General features: G+C 33.4%; 1 long non-coding RNA gene across 2 annotated transcripts in view; it reads left to right on the top strand.

Moving 5' to 3' along the window:
- The window catches only part of LOC141454638 (uncharacterized), a 115,034-nt gene that overhangs the window by 63,980 nt on the left and 28,211 nt on the right, over nt 1–22,843 (top strand). For both annotated transcript variants that reach the window (XR_012458855.1, XR_012458854.1), the window contains exon 5: nt 22,228–22,290. This is a non-coding gene — a long non-coding RNA (uncharacterized lncRNA). The remainder of the gene's footprint in view (nt 1–22,227; nt 22,291–22,843) is intronic.

The following is a 22,843-nucleotide window of genomic DNA, read 5'->3' as shown; positions in this document are numbered from 1 at the left end:
GCTGCCATAGATGACCTAGTCCCTAGATCAAAAGCTGAGCAAAGTAATGGCTGAAATAAGCAATATTCTCTCCCTTCCTTGTGCATTTCATGTATCGGTCACCAATGAACAATGAACTGAGGTTCTTTTAACTTTTAACGGGAAGCTTCGCCCGCATATATCTCCGAGATACGATCTCGATAATCTAAAATTTGAATTTTTTTTTTTTTTGAGCTTCGATCTCTCAAAAGTTTACAAGCCCAAATCTCAATCTTGGATCTTTAATTCTGTTTGTCCCAACAAACTTCCCGCTCCATTAGTTATGGCTGTTGGTGAAGATAAAGAATCTGGTGATTCACCTTTTGACGACGACGACGACTGCATCAATATTTTTGCACCATTTGCTCAAAAATCAGCAAATATCACCGAAGCATGGAAGACAGAAATAATTAATTATACCAAATTAGACCAAGCACCAGTAGACGTTGACATTTTAGAATGGTGGAAAACACTTGAGAATTCCTTCAAAAATTTGTCTAGAATGGCGAAAGATATTTTTAGTATCTGTGCAACTTCAGTGCCATCGGAAAGATTATTTTCGCAAGCTGCGATGATAATGACTAATAGAAGATCTTCTCTAACTTTTGACTCAGTAAAAGCTCTTTTATGTATCAATGCTTGGGCAAAGTGTATCTTAAAAACGAAAATTTGTGGCAATATTTTTTAGGTGCATAGATAGTCTTTTTTTTTCAAATTCATTAATTCTAAAATATAATTTAAATAATATCAAAGTTCAAAGTATTAGATTATTAATAGTGAAATTTATGAAATTGAATGAATGAATGATATGAATAGTGAAATTTAGTGAATTTATGTAAAAATTAGGTAATTCGAAGGGGGCCGCCACGGTAGCCGAGCGGTGCGAGACCTGCGAAGCTAATGTGTATTGTGGTACGGGGTTCGATTCCCGGTCTTAGGCCTTGGATTTTATTTAATGGTTAATAAAAGAAATTTACAGTAAAGTATGTTTGCTAGTCGCCTCCGTCCACGACACCTAGTAAATGGTGGTTGGACGTTAAGCCCCGCCTGAAAAAATAGGCGATTACTTTACTTTGCTTACTTTACTTATGTAATTCGAAGTCAAATAGATGTAGTAATATTAAACATATATAATAAAATCGTATCTTATAATAATTAATTCAATACCCGTAATGATTATTTATTAATAAAGAACACAATTTTATAATTTTGTACCGAGACCGAGACCGAGACCGAGATTTGTCTCGTTTCTCGTGCAGCACTATTGTAAAATTTATAGATTTTTTTTGGTTTTTGTACTGTTATAAAATTACGGAGGAGATGAATGGAATTTTTGGAATTCATTGCTTCCATTAATAACTTTTTGTATTCATTCTTCTTCTTGAGCATGGAATTGTTGAGTCAAATAGAATACAACTAGTAGGATATGATGGTTTTTATCTGCAGAAATAAAGTTTAATAGGAGAATGAGTCAAATCATTTTTGAATTCTAAGGTAAAAGATGGACAAACTTTTGTTAGAACCTCGTAGTTTCAGCATTGAAACGTTAAACTATGAATTAGATTCAATAGGTTTTTTTGGGGGGGGGTCATAAATGACGCAAGCACAAACCACAATGGTCACCTAAAAGAGTACGTCAAAAATAACTATCGGACCAACAAGATTTCACCAAATGATGACGTGGTCAGATGATAAACACTGTTCCAAAAGAAAAAATAAAATAAATAATGGTCATTTCTTTCATCTAAACACATTTAAGGGAGGTTATATGTGTTAAAGTAGGTAAATAACCTAAACCATCCAATGTTTACACTAGAGGTATCTGACTGGAAGAAGTCTATTGGTCATAACTTCACTCTGTAAAGGATTTTTATGGTTATGAAATTTAATGTGTGTTGTTTGGTAAATAATAATTTGTTGTCTGTTTGAATATAAATCCGTGTCATCAGCCTTGTATGTTTTGCGTTGTGCGTGTGTATATAGAGGATAGTTGAGCTTTCAGTTGAGCTCTCAATGGGTGGTGAATGTACACACACTGAGCTCTGAACTGAGCTGTATTGACAACTCCAATGATCTACGGCCAAAGCGACACGCCTTCTTTCTACCCTCTACACTTCTTCCCACTTCCTTCTCAGTACCCCTCCCGCCACAGCCTTCCTTATAATTTGTACCAATTTTTTCTCCTCCCCTTCTGAAACCCCAACAACAATATTTCCATTCTCATGTGATTCGTTACAAATTAAAGCCAAGACCAATCAATAAACTTTTTGATTTATTTGTTTGTAAACAAAGTATACTTTTTTGGACTGGATGTTACTTAATAAAGAGAATTCATTATTGTGGTTATTTTCCCTTACGGTGTAAGAGCAACCATTATAATCTTGTTAGATGTCTGATATTAACTTTCAATAGAAGTAATTCATGAGGACAGAAATGTGTTTTTTTGGGGCTACTCGTTAGGATGAGAAGAGATAACTTCAAAGCTCAAAAATCTATTTAGGATATTCCACATGAAAATTTACGAGGTCTGTAAATTAAGTAATGAGACTGATTTTTTTTAATTTTTTTTATTCAAAAAGAATTACAATTCTATATTGTCACTTTCAAAATAACTTCCTTCTGAAGTCACACAGCGCTGGAGAAGTTTCTTCCCTCCTCATAGCAGTGCTCGAACTCCGATACTGGAATGAGTTCCCTTGAGGTGATTTTTCAACTTCGGGAAGAGAAAAAAAGTCACAAGGACTCAAGTCAGGCGAATAAGGTGGCTGAGGAGCAACAGGAATGTTTTTACTAGCCAAAAACTCTGGTTTATTGAAATTGCTGTGTGACAAGGAGCATTATCGTGATGCAACACCAACTTGTTCCTGATGTTTGGTCTCACACGAATTGACCCTTTTTCGGAGTTTTTTTTCAAGAACCTCTCGGTAAAAGTGTTGATTGACCGTTTGACCTTGAGGTAGAAATCGTCTTTGTGGACGATTCCATGGATATCGAAAAAACAAATCAGTATGCATTTGATCTTCGACTTCGCCAACCTTGCAATTTCAATAAACGAGTTTTTGGCCAGTAAAAACATTCCTGTGGCTCCTCCAGCCTCCTTATTCGCCTGACTTGAGTCCTTGTGACTTTTTTTCTCTTCCCGAAGTTAAAAAATCACCTCAAGGGAACTCATTTTGGGACAGTTGGAAAACATTCAAACGGCTGTAACCGACCAGCTGAAGGCTATTCCAGTATCGGAGTTCGAGCACTGCTAATGAGGAGTGGAAGAAACATCTCCAGCGCTGTGTGGCTTCAGAAGGAAGTTATTTTGAAGGTGACAATATAGAATTGTAATTCTTGTTAAATAAAAAATTTAAAAAAATCAGTCTCATTACTTAATTTACAGACCTCGTAGGTTAGGGAAATTAATTAAATTTTAAAAAAATAATGCAGCAACAATTTTTGAAAACATCGCAAAAAATAGAAATCTCTATCAAGCTATCTGATACTTCCGTAACGATATCAACAAAAAATTTGGAAGTCTGGTTTTGATTGCATATTTTCATAAACACCTGCAAGAGAATTTAACCTTTCAAGTCCGTGAGAAATGCATAAAAATCTTTTAGAACAGAGATATCATATTAAAATGAATAAATAGTCAAAGTGAAGCTACATCTCTCAACAACTTCATCTAAACTGTTTAAAAAAAGAATACTATCACAGAATTTAAAGTACCCTAAATTAGTTAAATGATAGACCAGTTAGCCATTTATTTTTACGAGTCTATTGTATAATGTTGGTAGCAATGTGTAAACGGAAGTATGAATGTGATGTTCACCTCGTGATTCTTCTTGAAAATAGAAATTAACAACATTATGTATATAGAATATCTGATTGTATGAATAACATATAACAGATCATTGATTATATTGTTACAACATTTCTTGGCTATAACAAATTAAATGCTAAGTTCACTTCCGTTCTGATCAACTTGCATCAAGTATTCCGACTTTGTACACTTACAAATAATCTTGTGCCCGAATTCACCTAGCATCAATGGTCACTAACATAGCTTATAGATTTTGTATAAAAATTCATTTCCGTTCTTTGATTTACTGTCAGTGAAGTAATATAATGTATGTTTTCTGGTAAGGCGACCCATATAATATTATTATAATATTCTAAATATTATATAGAAATAATATTCTAAATATTATATAGAAATAATATTCTAAATATTATATAGAAATAATATTCTAAATATTATATAGAAATAATATTCTAAATATTATATAGAAATAATATTCTAAATATTATATAGAAATAATATTCTAAATATTATATAGAAATAATATTCTAAATATTATATAGAAATAATATTCTAAATATTATATAGAAATAATATTCTAAATATTATATAGAAATAATATTCTAAAATAGGACGCACCAGAACTTTGTATAGAGCAACCATTATCTGAGAATCCTTAAATTTGTTGGTTGTTCTCTAAATAAATCACACAATTTTGTTTGCTCTAAAAGTAAAGTAAAGTAATCGCCAATTTTTTCAGGCGGGGCTTAACGTCCAACCGCCATTTACTAGGTGTCGTGGACGGAGGCGACTAGCAAACATACTTTACTGTAAATTTCTTTTATTAACCATTAAATAAAATCCAAGGCATAAGACCGGGAATCGAACCCAGTACCATAATACATATTAGCTTTGAAGGTCTCGCCTCTAACCGCTCGGCTACCGTGGCGCTCAACAATTTTGTTTTCTCTATTTTTGTATAAAAATCATTTTGCAGTGTAAATAGTTTGAAAAGTTTATAATGCAAAGGTCAAAGGTCATTAATAGAAGTTTCTCTGTCGATAGAAGTGTCGTTTTAATCATTATTAATTGTAAACATTTATACAGTTCTTGAGAGAGGGGAGTGTAGACTTTAATACAGTAGTATATTAAAGATTTATTTCCAATATTAATATTATCTATATAATATATTAGATGTAAGTTTGTGATTTTTATTGTTTCCCAGTGTTTTTAGTATTGTATTTTGTTGTTCTGTCACGCTCAATTGAGTTTATAACAATTTAGAAGTTAGAGTCTGTGTTGAGTTTTACTCTTATTATACGGATCGTTTCATTCTCACCCCACACGCGCACATATTCTCCAGTATTGTGTATGTATAGACAATCTCCGTTATTGATAAATGTTAGTGATATAAGTAAACTTTCTGCTTCTAAATTGTGAAGAAATGATTTATCCTTTTCTATACTGTTATATTCTCTATAACTTCCTCTCTCTCTTTCCTACATTCTCCATCCCCTCTTATTCATTCTCCCTCATACCCCCTTTCCATAACCATCTTCAATAAACTTTGTTGAACTAACACAATAATAGAGGCATTCTAACACATATACAGTGAAAACAGACCCAAACTTCTATTCAGAAACTATCACAATCAGCCACAAATGGAACACAAACCATCTGTCACTTATTAATTATACACCCACAATGAAAAAAAAATTACAGAATTCTGAAAATAAATTTATAAAAGAGCTGTAACAATATAAAATATCTTCATTTTACGAGATTAGACAGCTAATTAATAGAAAACCAAATAAGTTATTAATTATATTGTATTTATTTAAATAATTTCCTTACTGTTGCCTGAACTACTCAAGTTTTCTCATGAACAGACTTTACAATTACAATTTTGGCTATTTATTCCATTTAAGGAATTCTCTCTCACCGTTTTTCATTTTTCTCCATTCAACTTAATGGAAATTAAAAATGATGTTATTAAATAACTGCAATAAAATGTTTTATTGATTCATTTTGAAAGTTACACCAGCGCTAGATGCACTAATAGTAACAATAACAATAACTGACATCACTATGCACTCACTAACTGAGGGGAGAAGTTACCCGGTGATAACACTCCCTAAGTCGTTTCTAGGATTTATTACTCTCTTCAGAAGAGAGAAAATCACGGGGCCGCTGCTATTTTGATCGCTCAGGAGGATGGTCTGCAAGGTGATGAAATGATACAATGACTGACAAGAGGATTGGTATGAGACAGTGTAGGTTCTGATGATAGTTTTTATGACGAGTTCGAGCAACTAGAACTAACAAACGGAATTCCAAAGTCTGTGTGGACTGTTAGATTTGAAACATAAAATGGAGCGTTAACGATAGTGCGCAGAATTTTCGGCTGAAGAGATTGAATTCAGTGAAGATTGAAGCGTTTCGTTGAACCGTACAGTTCAATACCGTTTCTGATATAGAAGTGTAAAACAATCGTTTGTTATTAAGTGAAAGATTAGATCGTTGGTCGTATGGTGTTTTAAGTCGAGAGTGCGAGTTCCAAGTCAAATGGCCATGAAATTAAAATAAATAAAAAAACTAACAAAATACATAACCAATCATCGTTCTTTAAAAAAGTTTAATATTTATTTATATTTGTATAAATATTTATTAATAGTTTGCGAAATTCAACATTTTAAAAAAAACTGCATGATTTTGCACCATCAAGCAGAAAATCAAGTAAAATAATTAGAAAAATCTTATAAAATAATTGATATATATGTATATATTTTATGTTGCCTGTTATGTTTATAGTTTGTACTTAGAACTAATATCCCCACCCTAATTACTAATGTAACTTGTCAGTTAATAAATAGAGTTGATAGTGTACACACCTTTGCCCTTCTCTGTGAATACCCCAATTCCTTAATAATAATAACATAATATAACATGGCGCAGTCGGATTCGGAACTGGTATAAAAAAAAAATTATTAATAGTGTCGGTTAATTATAATATTAATAATTAATTAATAATAATAATAATAATTAATATTGCCGGTTGGTTATAATTAAAAAGAATAAAAATAATTTTGTAAACATCGAGAGAGAAGAAGATGGCTATGAACTGTTTTGTACCACCGGCTCCACTAAGTTTGGAGGGAAACTTATTGGAAAATTGGAAGCGGTTTCGAAGTGATCTAGAAATTTTTCTAAAAGCAGCGGGATTCACGGAGACTAAAACAACAGTTGGACGTGCTACGGCCATATTAATCAACTTGATAGGTGAAAAAGGTAAGGAACTTTATAATACTTTCCAATTTGAAGAGGGCAAGTCTGAAATCTTTGAAGAAGTTCTTAAGAAATTTGAAGAGTATGTAAGCCCTCAGAAGAACCTTATAGTCTCTAGTTTTCGATTTAATAGCAGAAAACAGAAGGAACAGGAAACCTTCGATGATTTTGTCACTGAACTGAAGAAGTTAATAAAAGATTGTGACTATGGAGCGTTGGCAGACAGACTTCTATTGGACCGAATTGTGCAGGGTGTACAAGATAACCAACTGAGGGAGAAGTATCTGCAGGAAAAGGAGCTTACCTTGGACAGAGCCATTGAGTTGGGGAGGACTACGGCCTTGAGCAGAGAACAGGCAGCCGAAATGAAACCATCAGAAGTCGACAGAATTGTAAATAGGAAGCAACCGAAGAAGACGAAAGAGAAAATGGATAACTATTATAAAAAAGATAATTACAAATGTAATAATAATAAATTTAATAATTTTAATTATCGGAATAATTATAAATGTAAAAAATGTGGATCTGTTCATTCACAATTTAACTGTCCGGCTTTCGGCAAAAAATGCATTTTATGTGGAATTAACGGCTCCTTAATGTTATTATTTCTAAACCTGGCACAAGTTTGACACCTTAAAACAGTGCTTTTAATATCATCGGTTATACCTGGCCAGTACACAAGATTATAATTAGAAAAATCTTATAAAATAATTGATATATATGTATATATTTTATGTTGCCCAGCATGATTGGCAGGCACTTCATTACTAAAGCAGCTATCTCGTGTTTTCTATGTAATACTCTGTGTCCTTTATAGTGAAATGTCGTCTGTTAACAGAATATTATAAAGTGATAGACAAATATTCAATAGGCAATGGCTTACAGCTTGGTGAATCCCTGGTATGTACTTGGAAATTAAATTAGACCGACATTTCTACACGTATTTGAGAAACAAATGTACCATGTTGATAGATTATATTAATTCGCTTTTGGACATGTGTAGTCCTGGAGATACGGCTGTGGTCGAAGAATTTGTAATAAATATGCCACCATTAGAAAGGATAAATAGATGAAGTTTATTATTAATATGAACAATTTAATTACAAACACGAAGTGACAGTGTATAATTACATTACAACATTAATTACATTGTATAAAGCAAAGATTAGGTTGGGAAGGCTAGAAAATGCAAGAGAAAAGGAAGGAAAAATTTGCAACTAAAGGAGAAAGTTAGAGAAGGATATGTTCTATTCTTTTGTGTATGTAGGGTATAGAAGGATCTGTAGTAGGCTATGTCGCGGCAGAGCGGATTAGGATAACATTCTAGGATGGAAAGGAGTTTGAGCAGAGGATTTTGGATGTAGGAGTGTACCGGGAGATAATGGATGCAGTTTCGTGAAGTGAGTCAATTCTAGTGCGTCGAGGAGAGTCTTTGGCAAGTCTGAGAAATTTGTTCTGTGTTGTCTTGGAGTTTATTGATGTTGCTATTACAAGTCAGGCTCCAGACAGAGCCTAATGACCGCTTTGTAAACGAGGAGTTTGTTGGTCACAGTTGGAGTCACGTGAGAGTAAAGGAAATAATCTTGTAGTCAGTTTACTAAAATTCACTTTGACGAGCACTTGTACATTGAAATTCAGTTTGCTGACCAGGTTCTTAACGTGGTTAGACCACATGATCGAAGAATTGTTATGTCTAATTTGTCGGTTAATAAAAGATCTACGTTTAGTAATGAGCGTTTATTTTGATTTTTCAATTTAGTGTAGAATTTTGGTTAATCTGTCGGTAGCAAGAGTAAGTCTGTTGGTGATGCTATCGATTCTCCATGTTGACGTCTATAAAAACCATGTCATCAGCGTACAGAGATTTAGTGAGAGGATTTAGGTATGTAATGAACAGGTTAGAACCTTGAGGAAGGAACGACTGCTGTGATTGGATAGGAGTATAAAGAAGCAGAGTTTAGGTAGACTTCCTGAAGGAGTGGTATGAGGTTCAGAGGAAATTTGTACTCAATTAGGCGGAAGAGAAGTTCAGTATACCAAATGGTGTCAAAGGCTTTTTCTACGTCGAACCAGAATCATGCCAGTGTGGTTTTTTTAGTAGTAGAATTTATGTGTCCACAATTCGTATTAGTTGGAATTCTTTAACAGCAATTATGTTAGATTAATTGAAAATGATATGTATAAATTTTATCGACTTTCTACTAGAATGATATTATAGCCACTGGCGTGAGAAGAATTTAGACATTACCTCTTCCATAATCAATATTGCGTGTACATAAATGTATTAATGTGTGTCAATTTATTGGCGAACTGTATAGAAATACAGGACAAGGCTGAGGGTCTCATCCCGACTGACATTTACTGGGCTATACATTGGCGATTTTGTCAGTCAACCTATCGTTTTACTTGAGACTGAATAACCTATAGTTTCTAAATGACATTGAAATATGACTGAGTCGTGTTGATATTTTAATCGATTGCGTTGTCGCACAACGACATTTAGCTATATTTGAAACTAAAATTCAGTGTTCAATTTTGTCACTATGTAGGCAACAGAAATGCTATATAGTAGTAAGTAAGTCTATCATTTTGTGTGAAAAAAAAAAAAAAAAAAAATTTTGAAAACAGTAGAGCGAGAATTATGGTTTAATTCTCTTACAGCGTAATACGAGAAGTATTGTGATTAACTCTACTTTTCTTGATAGAGGTTTTATCAAAAACACATTTTTAAAGTTCACCTGAGAAAAGATTGAAAACTGTTGAATGGGCTGCAAGTAGTGCTGCACGAGAAACGAGACAAATCTCGGTCTCGGTCTCGGTAACTTGAGCAACCGAGACCGAGATCGAGACATGATATATATCTCGTCGAGAAATCTCGGTCTCGTCTCGGTTTTTCAAATATTAATTTTTAGCTACAAAATTATAAAATTGTGTTCTTTATTAATAAATAATCATTACGAGTATTGAATTAATTATTAAAAGATACGATTTTATTATATATGCTCAATATTACTACATCTATTTGACTTCGAATTACATAAATAAAGTAAGCAAAGTAAAGTAATCGCCTATTTTTTCAGGCGGGGCTTTACGTCCAACTACCAATTAGGTGTCGCGGACGGAGGCGACTAGCAAACATACTTTACTGTAAATTTCTCATATTAACCATTAAATAAAATCCAAGGCCTAAGACCGGGGAATCGAACCCTGTACCACAATACACATTAGCTTCGCAGGTCTCGCACCGCTCGGCTACCGTGGCGGCCCCCTTCGAATTACCTAATTTTTACATAAATTCACTAAATTTCACTATTCATATCATTAATTTATTCAATTTCATAAATTTCACTATTAATAATCTAATACTTTGAACTTTGATATTATTTGAATTATATTTTAGAATTTTAGAATTAGTGAATTTGAAAAAAAGACTATCTATGCACCTAAAAAATATTGCCACAAATTTTCGTTTTTAAGATACACTTTGCCCAAGCATTGATACATAAAAGAGCTTTTACAGAGTCAGAAGTTAGAGAAGATCTTCTATTGGTCATTATCATCGCAGCTTGCGAAAATAATCTTTCAGATGGCACTGAAGTTGCACAGATACTAAAAATATCTTTCGCCATTCTAGACAAATTTTTGAAGGAATTCTCAAGTGTTTTCCACCATTCTAAAATGTCAACGTCTACTGGTGCTTGGTCTAATTTGGTGTAATTAATTATTTCTGTCTTCCATGCTTCGGTGATATTTGCTGATTTTTGAGCAAATGGTGCAAAAATATTGATGCAGTCGTCGTCGTCGTCAAAAGGTGAATCATCAGATTCTTTATCTTCACCAACAGCCGTAACTAATGGAGCGGGAAGTTTGTTGGGAGGTGTATTTTTTATTTCACGTAAACAAAAATTCAAAAAAACCGAGACCGAGATATCTCAACGAGACCGAGATATCTCGACGAGACCGAGACCGAGACTTGAGCGACCGAGACCGAGATCGAGACTGCATAAAGTCTCGCCTCGTCTCGGTTTCGTGCAGCACTAGCTCCAAGTTTAAATGGAAAACCCTAAAAAAGTTTAGTGAAAATCCAATTTCAGAAATATGGCACGATCACAATACTCAAACAAAGTAGAAAGAGAGAGAATAGAGGAAGGATAATATAATATAGAAGGCATTATACTGTTTATTGAAAAAGATAAGGACCGATATAAGGTAGCAATTTTTCATTTAATTTGTCGCCCATCTTTAAGAAGAAAGGAAATTTACTTAAATAAATTGAATATATTCTGTAAAAGTAGAATTAAGATGTGTCACAATGTGACACCAGAAAAGGTCAAAGTTTATTGATGACATTGCGATAATAACATTGTTTAATTGATAATTGATATGAATCACGTTTAAACATTACAATGAATTATTGTAGAATGTTATTGTTATACTACTTTATGCTGAAATACTATGTGGTGTGGTGGGTGGGGGAGGCTGTGAGAGATAGAAATATACTCAGTATACAGCCCGCTAATACTAATAGCAAGCACTTGACAAAGGGCGTGACAGAAGTCGAATGGACAAGCCGGGTCGATTACTAACATAATTATAAACGCCCTAGAGAGGACCTTTAATCGATCCAGCACTAAGTTGCCCCTGCTGTACCATCACTAAGCAAACATTGTGTACATTATATTCTGTAAATTAAACGTCAGTCTGTTACTTTCAACCAAATGCTCTTAAATACAGTATTGTATTCATACATCTTACACTACAGCTAATGTACTACAAGATAATGTTATTGTTACTAATATTATAATTATACATTACGATACGGTAGTATAGTATAATTGTTATTTATACATTATTGTTAATAATGTTAATATTGTTAATTATTGTTAATGTTATTGTTATTTCATGTATATTGCATTAAATTATAATAACTTAAACGGATTTTTTTTTTTTAACAAAAAGAAAGTGAATCTTGGCACTTTGATACCGTTTTACTTTGGGTTCAATGTTCCCCAGATTCTCTGAAAATGGTTCTTCCCAATTAAGAGAACCACGCACACCAGCAGAAGATCTAGGTAGACAAAAAAAGCCCTTAGAGAGGGATTTCAACTCCCTGGTGCCTAATCATCCCTCCCCTTCTAAAAGAAGAATATCCTGCAGGCTTTCTGGCAATTTACAATTCTTTTCCAAACGCGTAATAATCAGGAAAGGCAAAAATATCTACTCCATTTCTTCGTTTCAACAACAACAAAAAAATCGCAAGCCGTAGTTTTTAAGAATATATTATCAGCTGGTAGGCGCCACGGTTGCCGAGCGGATAGAGGCGAAGGCCCGCAGAGCTAATATGTATGTAGCAGTGAAGTTACCTTATTTGTAGTGCAATTTTTTAGCCTAATTTATTGATCAAGATTAACAAGGATTAAATGAGCTGCTGAAGATCCAAATTTGAAGAAAAATCCGGAAGTGCAAAATTAGTTAATTTTTTTCCTTATTGTGAATGTTTCTAAAAGCAAGTCTTGCTTGATATCTTGTAATTAATGAGCAAAGGAATTCATTCATGTGAGTAGTGCTAAACACCAGATTTTAATTAAAGCAAATTAAAAAATGAAAAGTCTCTTTAGATAATGGGTAGCAAACTATAATCCTCAAAGATTAAAGATAATAATATCCACTGGTTGTTTGATAATCAATATCCTCTTCAAAATAAAAGAAAAGAAGTAAATTATTTCATCTAGAGTTAATTAGCAACAAAAACAGATGCGCTTCAAAAGAAAAACAATCTTTTCTCCACTTTTATTAAATTTAGTAGAATTACATTTTTCCTGTTACAGTTAATTTGTAATACTATTAAAACTGAACAAAACAAAACACTAGAAAATGTTTATCAAAGATAATATTAATTTATTTATAGGTATATGAAGAAGAGAACTTAAATGAATTATGTCTTAGATATGTTGTCAAAACATATTTCTCTAATTTCCAACTATTCCATGGAATTAGGTTATTTAATAATAATATGTTAGGATTTTAATAACAGTCTACAATATAAATAAATACCATTTTATTTTTATTATTATTAAATAAGGAAGTGAAAACAATTGAACTTCATTGTTTTCCGTACAAAATAAAATGAGAACGTTTTGCCACAAGACCACACAAATGACAGAAAACAGTATTTCTTCAGAATGTTTACAACAGCATCCGGTCTATGGACAACCACACAGTCTCTCTTTTTCTCTCACTTTGCGTGTGTGTCTCTCTCTCTTACACATGCACAATATAATAAGAACAAGAACAATGTTATTGTTTTCTTAGTCTTCTTTTTAAAAATGTGTTTTTTTTTTTAAACTAATAATTTATCAGCCACGTTCCCTTTAATTATATAGTAATATTATTTGTTTTTGTTTTGTTTGTCTGTCCGTTTTTATTTGTTTACAAAGTAATTATAATTGTAGTAAGTTGTAATGCCACACACTCACTATTCTCGTTTACCTTAACTGCAATTTTTTGTTTTGTAATTGTTAGTTGATGGATCGATTAACCACAGAGGCTGAAAAGTGTTTGTTACCTTTCTTGAGGAATTTTTACAAAAAAAAAAAAAGAAAAAGTATTTCTATTATGGCATTAACATTTCTTAATGAGTGAAAACAAATCTTGGGACATTTTTTTATTTTATTTTATTTGATTGTAGCTTCCACATTAAAAGTATGACAGAATTAAAGAAATGGCCGGTCTTAACAAATTTGTGTGGCATTGGCATTGACACGTGACCCTCTACTCGCCCTTCATAGTCTTTTTTTTTTTTAATGTGGCTTCACCTTGTTTTATCATCATCACTCTTTTATTTCATTTATTTTATTTTATTTTATGGCCTCTGCTATACGATTTCTGCAGCTTAATTTATCATAGTCATTTCTGTCACTGCCATTCTATACGCCAGTGTTGACTATATACTTCTATTGTACAGTGCTACACAAGGAATCTCCAACAAAATCTGACTTCCGGAAGTGCTATCTTGAGGTTTTTTTTTGGGGAGATTTTGTAGAAAATGGTTCCAAAAATTTTCTTTGAAATTCGTACGCTCATTGCACACAGGTAAATCTTAGAGCCGTTTTTTTTAAGGGCAAAACAGTTACGTACAGATAACTTTGTAAAACAGATATTTCCTTCTTGGTGGACTTTAAAAAGTATACAGGGTGACCAGAGTTATATGCTCCACCCACTTTTTTTTTTAACGGCGGGAAATTTCGAAAAAATAAAAAACACGTATTTAATCATTTTTAGTCTAGTTTATTTTCAGTGATAGACTCATTTTTTTAAACCCCTGTATTTCGAGATACAGCATCCAACTTTTGTTTTTCAAATGGAACGTTATATTTTTTGTTGCATATTTTTATAGTATTTGAGCTCCTAAAAAAAACAAAAAAACATTTTTTGAAATCGGTTAAGTTTTTCAAAAGTTATGGTAATTTAAAATATGAAAACAAATTTCAGTTTATTGTCAAAATTGGGCTATTTTTTTTAAAGAATCTGTTCAAACTGGGCACAATCAACGGATAGGCAAGCCAAAACTCTGGACTCCCACGCTTTGCTTGTAGTAGCACTTATGGTGGCGAAGTCAAGATCTATGGAGGCTAGAGTTATTCGACGTTCAGGTTGTTTTTTTCTACAAACGTTTGGTGTGGAGTTTTAGGAAATCAACTAATCGGCCCATACTTCTACAGAGAGAACTTAACAGGTGAAAGGTATCCAACTTTTTTTTAAGAGACATTTTGCCAGTTCTGCTTGAAGATGTTCTTCTACAACGTCGGCTAGACATGTATTTTCAACAAGATGGTTACCCGGCACATAATGCGAGAGTTGTTCGAGGTTACTGGGACAGAAATTTCCATGAAAAGTGCTTAGGGAATCATTGTCCCATCCAATGGCCACCTCGATCTCTGGACTTAACTCTAATGGACTATTTTTTGAGGGGATATCTAAAAAATAAAGTGTTCAGTAACCTTAATCCCGTGGCTTCAGTCGATGATCTGAAACGTCGAATAACTCTAGCCTGCCTAGATCTTGACTTCGCTACCATAAGTGCTGCTACAAGCAAAGCGTGGGAGTCCAGAGTTTTGGCTTGCCTATCCGTTGATTGTGCCCAATTTGAACAGATTCTTTAAAAAAAAATAACGTAATTTTGACAATAAACTGAAATTTGTTTTTCATATTTTAAATAACCATAACTTTTGAAAAACCTAACCGATTTCAAAAAATGTTTTTTTGTTTTTTTTAGGAGCTCAAATACTATAAAAATATGCAACAAAAAATATAACGTTCCATTTGAAAAACAAAAGTTGGATGCTGTATCTCGAGATACAGGGGTTTAAAAAAATGGGTCGTTCACTGAAAATAAACTAGACTAAAAATGATTAAATACGTGTTTTTTATTTTTTCGAAATTTCCCGCCGTTTAAAAAAAAGTGGGTGGAGCATATAACTTTGGTCACCCTGTACATCTGGTAAAAACTCAAAAATCAAAATCTGCTCGATTGCAATACTTCTTTTTACAAAGGATAAGAGGAAGTAAAAATCCAATATTTTCTTCCTTTCCTCATCTCTCTCTTTTCTTGTTGCTTTCGGTAACCCAGGATTCCGCAAAAGGATCTCACCTGCTTCTTCTTCTTCTTCTTCTTCTTAACTGACGCTACAACTCATGCAGAGTCTTGGCCTCCTCAAGTCGTGCCCGCCAGGCGTCTCTTTGCTGCGCATCCGCCCTCCAGTTACGGAATCCTAACATAGACGCAGCATCCTTTGCCACACTATCCTCCCAGCTTAGGTCTGCCTACCCTCCTGGATCCTTGCATGTTTCCTTCCAGCACTTTCTTAGGAATCTCATCTTCACTCATCCTAGCTATGTGTCTTGCCCATCGCAGTCTACTTTATTACTTTTACTATATCAGGATCCGTGAAGCGAGTGTACAATTCCTGATTTTTCCTATTTCTCCAATTCGCTCCATCGCGTGTAAGACCATAGATTCTACGGAGTACCTTCTGTTCAAAAAGCGAAAGGGCCCGTTCATCTGCCTTGGTCATCGCCCACGCTTCGGAACCATAACTCAGCACTGGTCGGATGAGGGTTTTGTAGAGAAGGGCTTTTATGTCCCGATAGATGAGTCTACTTTTTACATGCCTTACTAGGCCAAAGTAACATTTGTTAGCGGCCATGATCCTCTTTTTTATTTCTCACTGTTTACCAGTGACCCAAGATAAGTAAACTCATCAACCTTCTCAAATTTTATAATGTGCGATGCTCAAGTGCTGCACTTGGGCGGTGGAGCCACATCCCGTGCGCATATACTTGGTCTTCGCTTCATTAATTACCAGTCCTAGTCGGCTAGCTGCTACTTCTAGGGACAGAAACGCTTCCTTCATGGCATTCATTGATCTTGCCATAATGTCAATATCATCAGCGTGTGCAAGAATCTGGACCGTCTTATTTATTAAAGTGCCACTGGTCTGTATACCAGAGTCCCTCCAGAGCCAAGTTAAATAGGAGGCATGCTAAGGCGTCTCCCTGCCGCAGCCCTTTATTTGGCGTACACTCTTTTGATAAATCCCCCTATACGCGCACAACACATTCCGCACTACTCATAGTCATCCTTATGAGGCGTACTAACTTTGGGGGTATATTCATTTCTAGAGCTCACCTGGTTAATCATTTAAAACCAGAAGAAGTCCCTATCTTACGACAGTAAGTGAGAGAAACATCTCTCTTTATCACTTAACTATTTAACAATAGCATTAAATTCTATCAATATCATTTTGGACATACTCTGTCTGTATAAGTTACCTTGGGTATTACCAGAACACGAAATAAAATTAAAAATCAATAAAATAATAAAAACCAGACAATTGCGTAATTATAATTCTTTTTTAATAAACAATTTAATATTCAACTGCCAATGGTTTCCATAGTTGACAGGTGTACCCAAAATTCAGCACTGTACGTGACGAAATGCCAAAGATGGTGGAGATACTTCCATCCGATCATACTAATAAGATAAAATAATATTTATAAACAGCCAATGCCATTTATATATATATCTAAGTATTGTTCTAACATTTATTTCCGATATCGTTTACATACATCTTCCTCTTGCAGTGTCGAGGATTTACAAAACTGGCGCCACACGTATCTTTTTCCTCCTTAGCCATTTGGCTTGGTTGATGGACGTGTCCAGTTAGTCTCAAGACATTCTACAGCATTTATCCAATTCAAGTCGTTCTTCTGGGGTTCCTTTTTGAACATCCGGCCTCGTACTCTCTCCATTTTTTTTTTGGGGAACCCTTGTCTCTTCCGCTCTTGTAAAGTGTGTCCAAACCATCGTAATTGCGAACACCATAATTCGTACCCTCTACTGTTTCACGTCTCAAATTGCTTCTAATGGTGGTGTTCTTAACAGTTCCTTCTTGTTTTACCTTCTACTCTTCGAAGATATCTCATTGCTATCAAATGAATGCGGTTTTTACCAATTCTCTCATGGCTCAGGACTCAGATCCACAATTAAGAGTTAGAACCTATGTTGTATCCAATAATTTCAGCTTTGTCTCATCCGATACCACTGTGTTGGTGCCAAAAGTTTTATTAATTTTTGAATAACCGGTCATTGCATTTAGTTTATCTTTAACTCAGTCATCCGAAATGATCAATATCTCCAAAATATTTTAAATTTTCATCTGTACTAGTCAAATATTGGTTAAAAATAGTTTAATAGAGAGCTTATAGTAACTTGAGCTAAGAATTTGTGTAGGTGATTGGGTCAAACACTAGTACACACTCGATGTTCATTGTGTGCTGACCCAATTGTTCTTTTTAAAGGCGAGGGGTGTCCAGACTTCGATCTTACTGGCCGTACAGTTTAATGCAATCTTTCCATCAAGCGAACTAGACTTGCCTTTTGGGACCTTTGACATTTTATGGGTAGAATTGACAGACTACAGTTGTTTCAGGAGAAGTGAATGCTTGTGATGCGTGAAACATAGAAATGGGTCTCCCTACATTTTGATAATGTACGCTAAGTGTGCGTACATGTTTTGGGGCATTGCAGATGTATATATTCTAATATAGGGCGTACACATAATGACAGATTATTCAAAAGATAAGTTGTGATTTATGTCGCAGTGGGATTACGATATTTGTTGACTCGTAATAGTGGATATAACTGACCACCAGTCAGTCGGTTGTTGTAGAGAATATTTGTCAATTATTATTTTTTTAACATAAGGCGCGTCATCAAGATGATTAAAGCTTTTTTACAGCCTCGGGATAGTGTTCTCTCGTCACAGACAACTTTGAAATGAAATGAAACTGTTGATTTCTTAGTTGGGCAATCCCAAGATGTGGACCAAATTATTACTCTAAAAAAATAAGTTTTAAACAAATATGAAAATAATTTGATTGAACTGGATGTGATCAGTTTGCGAAATACACCCTACACTAACCTTTACAAATCCAATTTCCATAATAATAGTTCAATTCTAATCTCCAATTAGAAATGCCCTTCCAAATAATTAAAACTATTAGCCAACTTCGAGTAGCTTCAATAGATGAATGTGTTCTTTATTTAAAAAAACTATTAAAACTGTCCGGTAGGACAGTTGTATAAGGGTTGATCGTCAAAAAGTGCACGAAAAAGCGTAACGTTGAAAAACACCCAACTTTGACAATTTTTTTCTCTTTTCCTACTAAAGATAAAATTCCCAAATTTTCTTTAAAATATAGGGCAAATCCTCCTTTATAACTGTAATTTTTTTGCAACAACCCAGATCTAATAGGTTTCGAGAAAAAAGTTGCCGAAAATGAGCAAAAACGGCTTTTTCAAAAAATGTTCTTGTTCTTGTTCTTGTTCTTGTTGCTGTTGTTGTTGTTGTTGTTGTTGCGATCAGCTCTTACTCTTGTTAAGGGGAAGTATAGCAATCGTTTCAAATTATCGACACGTGAACCGATTTTCATGAAAGAAGTGTCATTCGAATCGAAATTTTGTACATTTTTGCACTTTTAAAGTCTCGACGCTGTGCCTCATAAGGAGGGGAGTTTGCCCGACCCAAGTAAGGCCCTATCTAAAACTATTATTACCAATATTTCCATAACGCTTAGTCCGATTTTGATAAAATTCAGCTCGAATAAGTGGTTAAAGCTCCTCTACCTTGCCGATTTTCTTGCTGCTACTAAGAGGAAGTACTGCAATCGTTTAAATTATCAATGAGTGAACCGATTTAAATTAATGAATTGTCGTTCGATTAAAAAATCTTTGCCTCTTTGCCAAGAAGTTCTGCAATCGCAGTTTATTTTTCTTACTCCTCTTAAAAGGAAGTAATGAAATCGCAGTTTAATTTTGCTATTCACGCACAAATACCTTCCTATGTTATTCAAAACGCTTTTTCAAAAAAAGTTGTTACTGAGGATGGTTTGGGGGACCTTAACGATAATCATTCTTTAAAAAGATCTCTCTAGTGGTAGTTACGGTTCCGACTTACCATCTTATCAGGTTATAATGATAGAATTGCTTATTCCAAATTTAAAAAAATCTGTAAAGCAGATATGTAACTTTGTAAAATAGACAAAAAGGAAAATCTATCCAAAAGGTACAAAAATCTCTTTAACAAAAACTTACAGTTTAAAATGTTAAGTATAACGGTTGATTAAACGCCAAAAGGTACACAAATCAGCAAGCACCTAACATTTCATTAATACTTCATTGATATTTAAGTAATTTTACTGCATTAATATTCATTAATATTTTTTAGAATTTATTAGATGTCACAGACCCTTATGCTGGCCACTTCATTTATAATATTTTTTTGTTATAATTATGATAAATCACACATATGTACATGCATGTTAAAGTAGAAAAAGACAAAGTTAGAGTAGGCTACTGTCTTGAATTCGTCTTACCGAAATATTCGAGAGCACAAATAACACACAGTTATAACAAGTAGATTATTCAACAACAATTATTGATTTCTCTATTGTAATTTAATTTTACTTATAGTAAAATACTGGAATAATTAGCTGTCCTAAAAATATACATATCTTATTTACTTTATATTACATATTACATTTTTTTTTATAAAAAAAAGTTTTGAATTTTTTAGCCTCATAATTTTTTTTTATTTTTTATAACGTTTTTCTTTTTAACCTGTATTTAATAGTTTGATTATTATAAATAACTAGATATTACAGTCAATCTACAGAGTTACTTGAACAAATATTTTGTAGACGAAAATGGCCAGCATAAGGGTCTGTGACATCTAATAAATTCTAAAAAATATTAATGAATATTAATGCAGTAAAATTACTTAAATATTAATGAAGAATTAATGAAATGTTGGGTGCTTGCTGATTTGTGTACCTTTTGGCGTTTAATCAACCGTTATACTTAACATTTTAAACTGTAAGTTTTTGTTAAAGTTTAGTTTTAAGATGTATTTACATCTTAAATTTCAATGACAAATGCAAACACTGCATTTAGACGAGGCAGAAACGTTAGCGCATATATTTTTATTTGCCCAGCTTACCATCTGTATAGAATACAGATAGAATATCTGTATAAAACCTGATTGGTTATTAAAATGATTTAAACTTACTTTTGAATGTTTTGAATAAAAAACAGATATGAAATATTTACTACTTTACCACTTTTGGACATAAATTTAGGGCGCTATTTTCCTAAGATTGCTGGACATATGCTGTAACTATAACTTTATGGGACATAGTATGTATAATTCAGATTATTCTAATAGTTCTTATTTTTAGTTTAATAGTAATCAGTTTAAGCATTTGTCTAAATTAATTTTAAGTTTATTTTCTGTTTGTTATTTTTCAGTGGTATTTTTTTTTTTTTTTTTTTTTAGCGCTCGGAGCTTTTTTCAGTGCACTGCCGGCCTCCGGACAGTGTTCTCTCGTTACAGACAACACTGTCCATCACCGGACAGTGAGCTGTAAGAAGCTCCTAGGAAGAGAAAATCTAAGGGTCAGCTGCTGGATTCGAACCCGGGACCTCCGCGTGGGAGTCCAGTATGCTAACCTCATAGCTAATTTTTCAGTGGTATTATTTATAATTTTACAATACCATATATTGTTACTTACATTTGGTAGTATCTATTTTAGTTGTGTTTTTCTTTTGTATAATTATACAGGGTGTTCATTTTAAGACGGCTCAAATGCATTTCATGCTTAAACGGTTGTTCTGAGCAAAAAATGGTAGAGGAAAAATTTGTTGCTCGTCATCTCTAGTTTCAGAATATGTAACTTGAATTTAGATTCCTACGCGGTTGACGCGCGACCAAAAGTGAGGGTTTGCAGTTGACCCCCATTTTCATATACACAGTTTTAAAGAGTATAAAATGTAATGAAAGAAACCGAAAACCGCAATTCGATATCTTCAAAATTAAAGGTGCTAGGCCATTTCAAAATCTGGTATTTATTAATCATATTTCAATTTTTTTAACTTGTTATCAAAGAGAAAGAAGAGCACGCGATAGGTCATTTTTATGTATTTTTTCATCCCCTGTCTACTAAAAATATTGCCAAGGCAGTAAAGCTAGTATTTTTCTCAATATCGAGAAATAAGTAGTTTTTCGAGTGATTTTTCTAAGTAAAATCCAATGTTAAGAGCTTTAGATGTTCTCAAGCATACTTTAAATGGCTAAAAATTAATTTTACATCTTTTACAAACAAGAAGGTTTAATAATTATTTGGTCATTTTGGGAGAGTTGCGTTTAATTACAAAAAAAAAATTGGAAACCTCCTGCCACATATTTAAGTGATCAATATCTTTCATGTAAAGGATCAAACTTATTCCTTAATTTATCAAATAATGTACTGTGCCTTCAAAGGTGCCTCCTCTGGCTCGCAAGCCAGGTTAGCCTGGAGGTTATCAACTGCTCTCTGTATATGTATAATAAATCAATAATCCAAACAATAAATCAATAATCAAACAATAAATAATAATCAAACAATAAATAATAATAATAAGTAAACTGTAAAAGGCCAATTCCACCTAGTTATCAGTATTTATGCTTAAAACTGTAATAAGACAAAATCATTTGATTTTAGACACCAAATTTTCAAGTTTTATAACATTTTGTTTACAGTTCCTGAGTAAGCTGATTCGAAAAGCTGCAGAACGCAAAGAGGCCTTAATCAACGTCACAAAGGTAAAACTGCAATTATAAATGTTATTGTTGTATCTTTAATTTTACAAAAACAAAATTATAAATTTCCCCCTTCATAAATTATCTTTTACCTAGAATTGATTTAGATTAAAAGTATATTGAATCTATTTAAGGTAAATTTAATTTTAAACGTGCGGTTAATTTACAATTTAAGATTTTTATTAAATGTGCAAACTTCCTCAACATATTTCCCCCCTCCAAACATTAATATTATAATGAAGATAAAAGAGAAGATATTTAAACGGAATAAGAGGTGTAAGGCATGTAGAAATGCCCCTTACAGTCACTGTCTGTCTGTCACATATTTATTTATATATGTCGTCGTGTCGTTTATATATTACTAAACTCTATATGGTACTTGTGGTCGTCAACACATGTGCTGCTGTTACAGGGTGGACGGGTGTTTAGTGGAAATAGGAGATCAAAGGAGGTATTGCCGCTATTAACTATTTAATAGTTCACACTACGTCTCATCATATACATATATAACACATCCTCCAACTTCATTAGTAGTTTTAGCTAGTTATATATCGGC

The sequence above is a fragment of the Rhodnius prolixus genome, unplaced genomic scaffold, assembly GCF_049639745.1.
Source record: "Rhodnius prolixus isolate KJV_2025 unplaced genomic scaffold, Rpr scaffold_9, whole genome shotgun sequence".
In the NCBI taxonomy this organism is placed as follows: domain Eukaryota; kingdom Metazoa; phylum Arthropoda; class Insecta; order Hemiptera; family Reduviidae; genus Rhodnius; species Rhodnius prolixus.
This window is presented reverse-complemented; position numbering and strand designations above follow the sequence as displayed.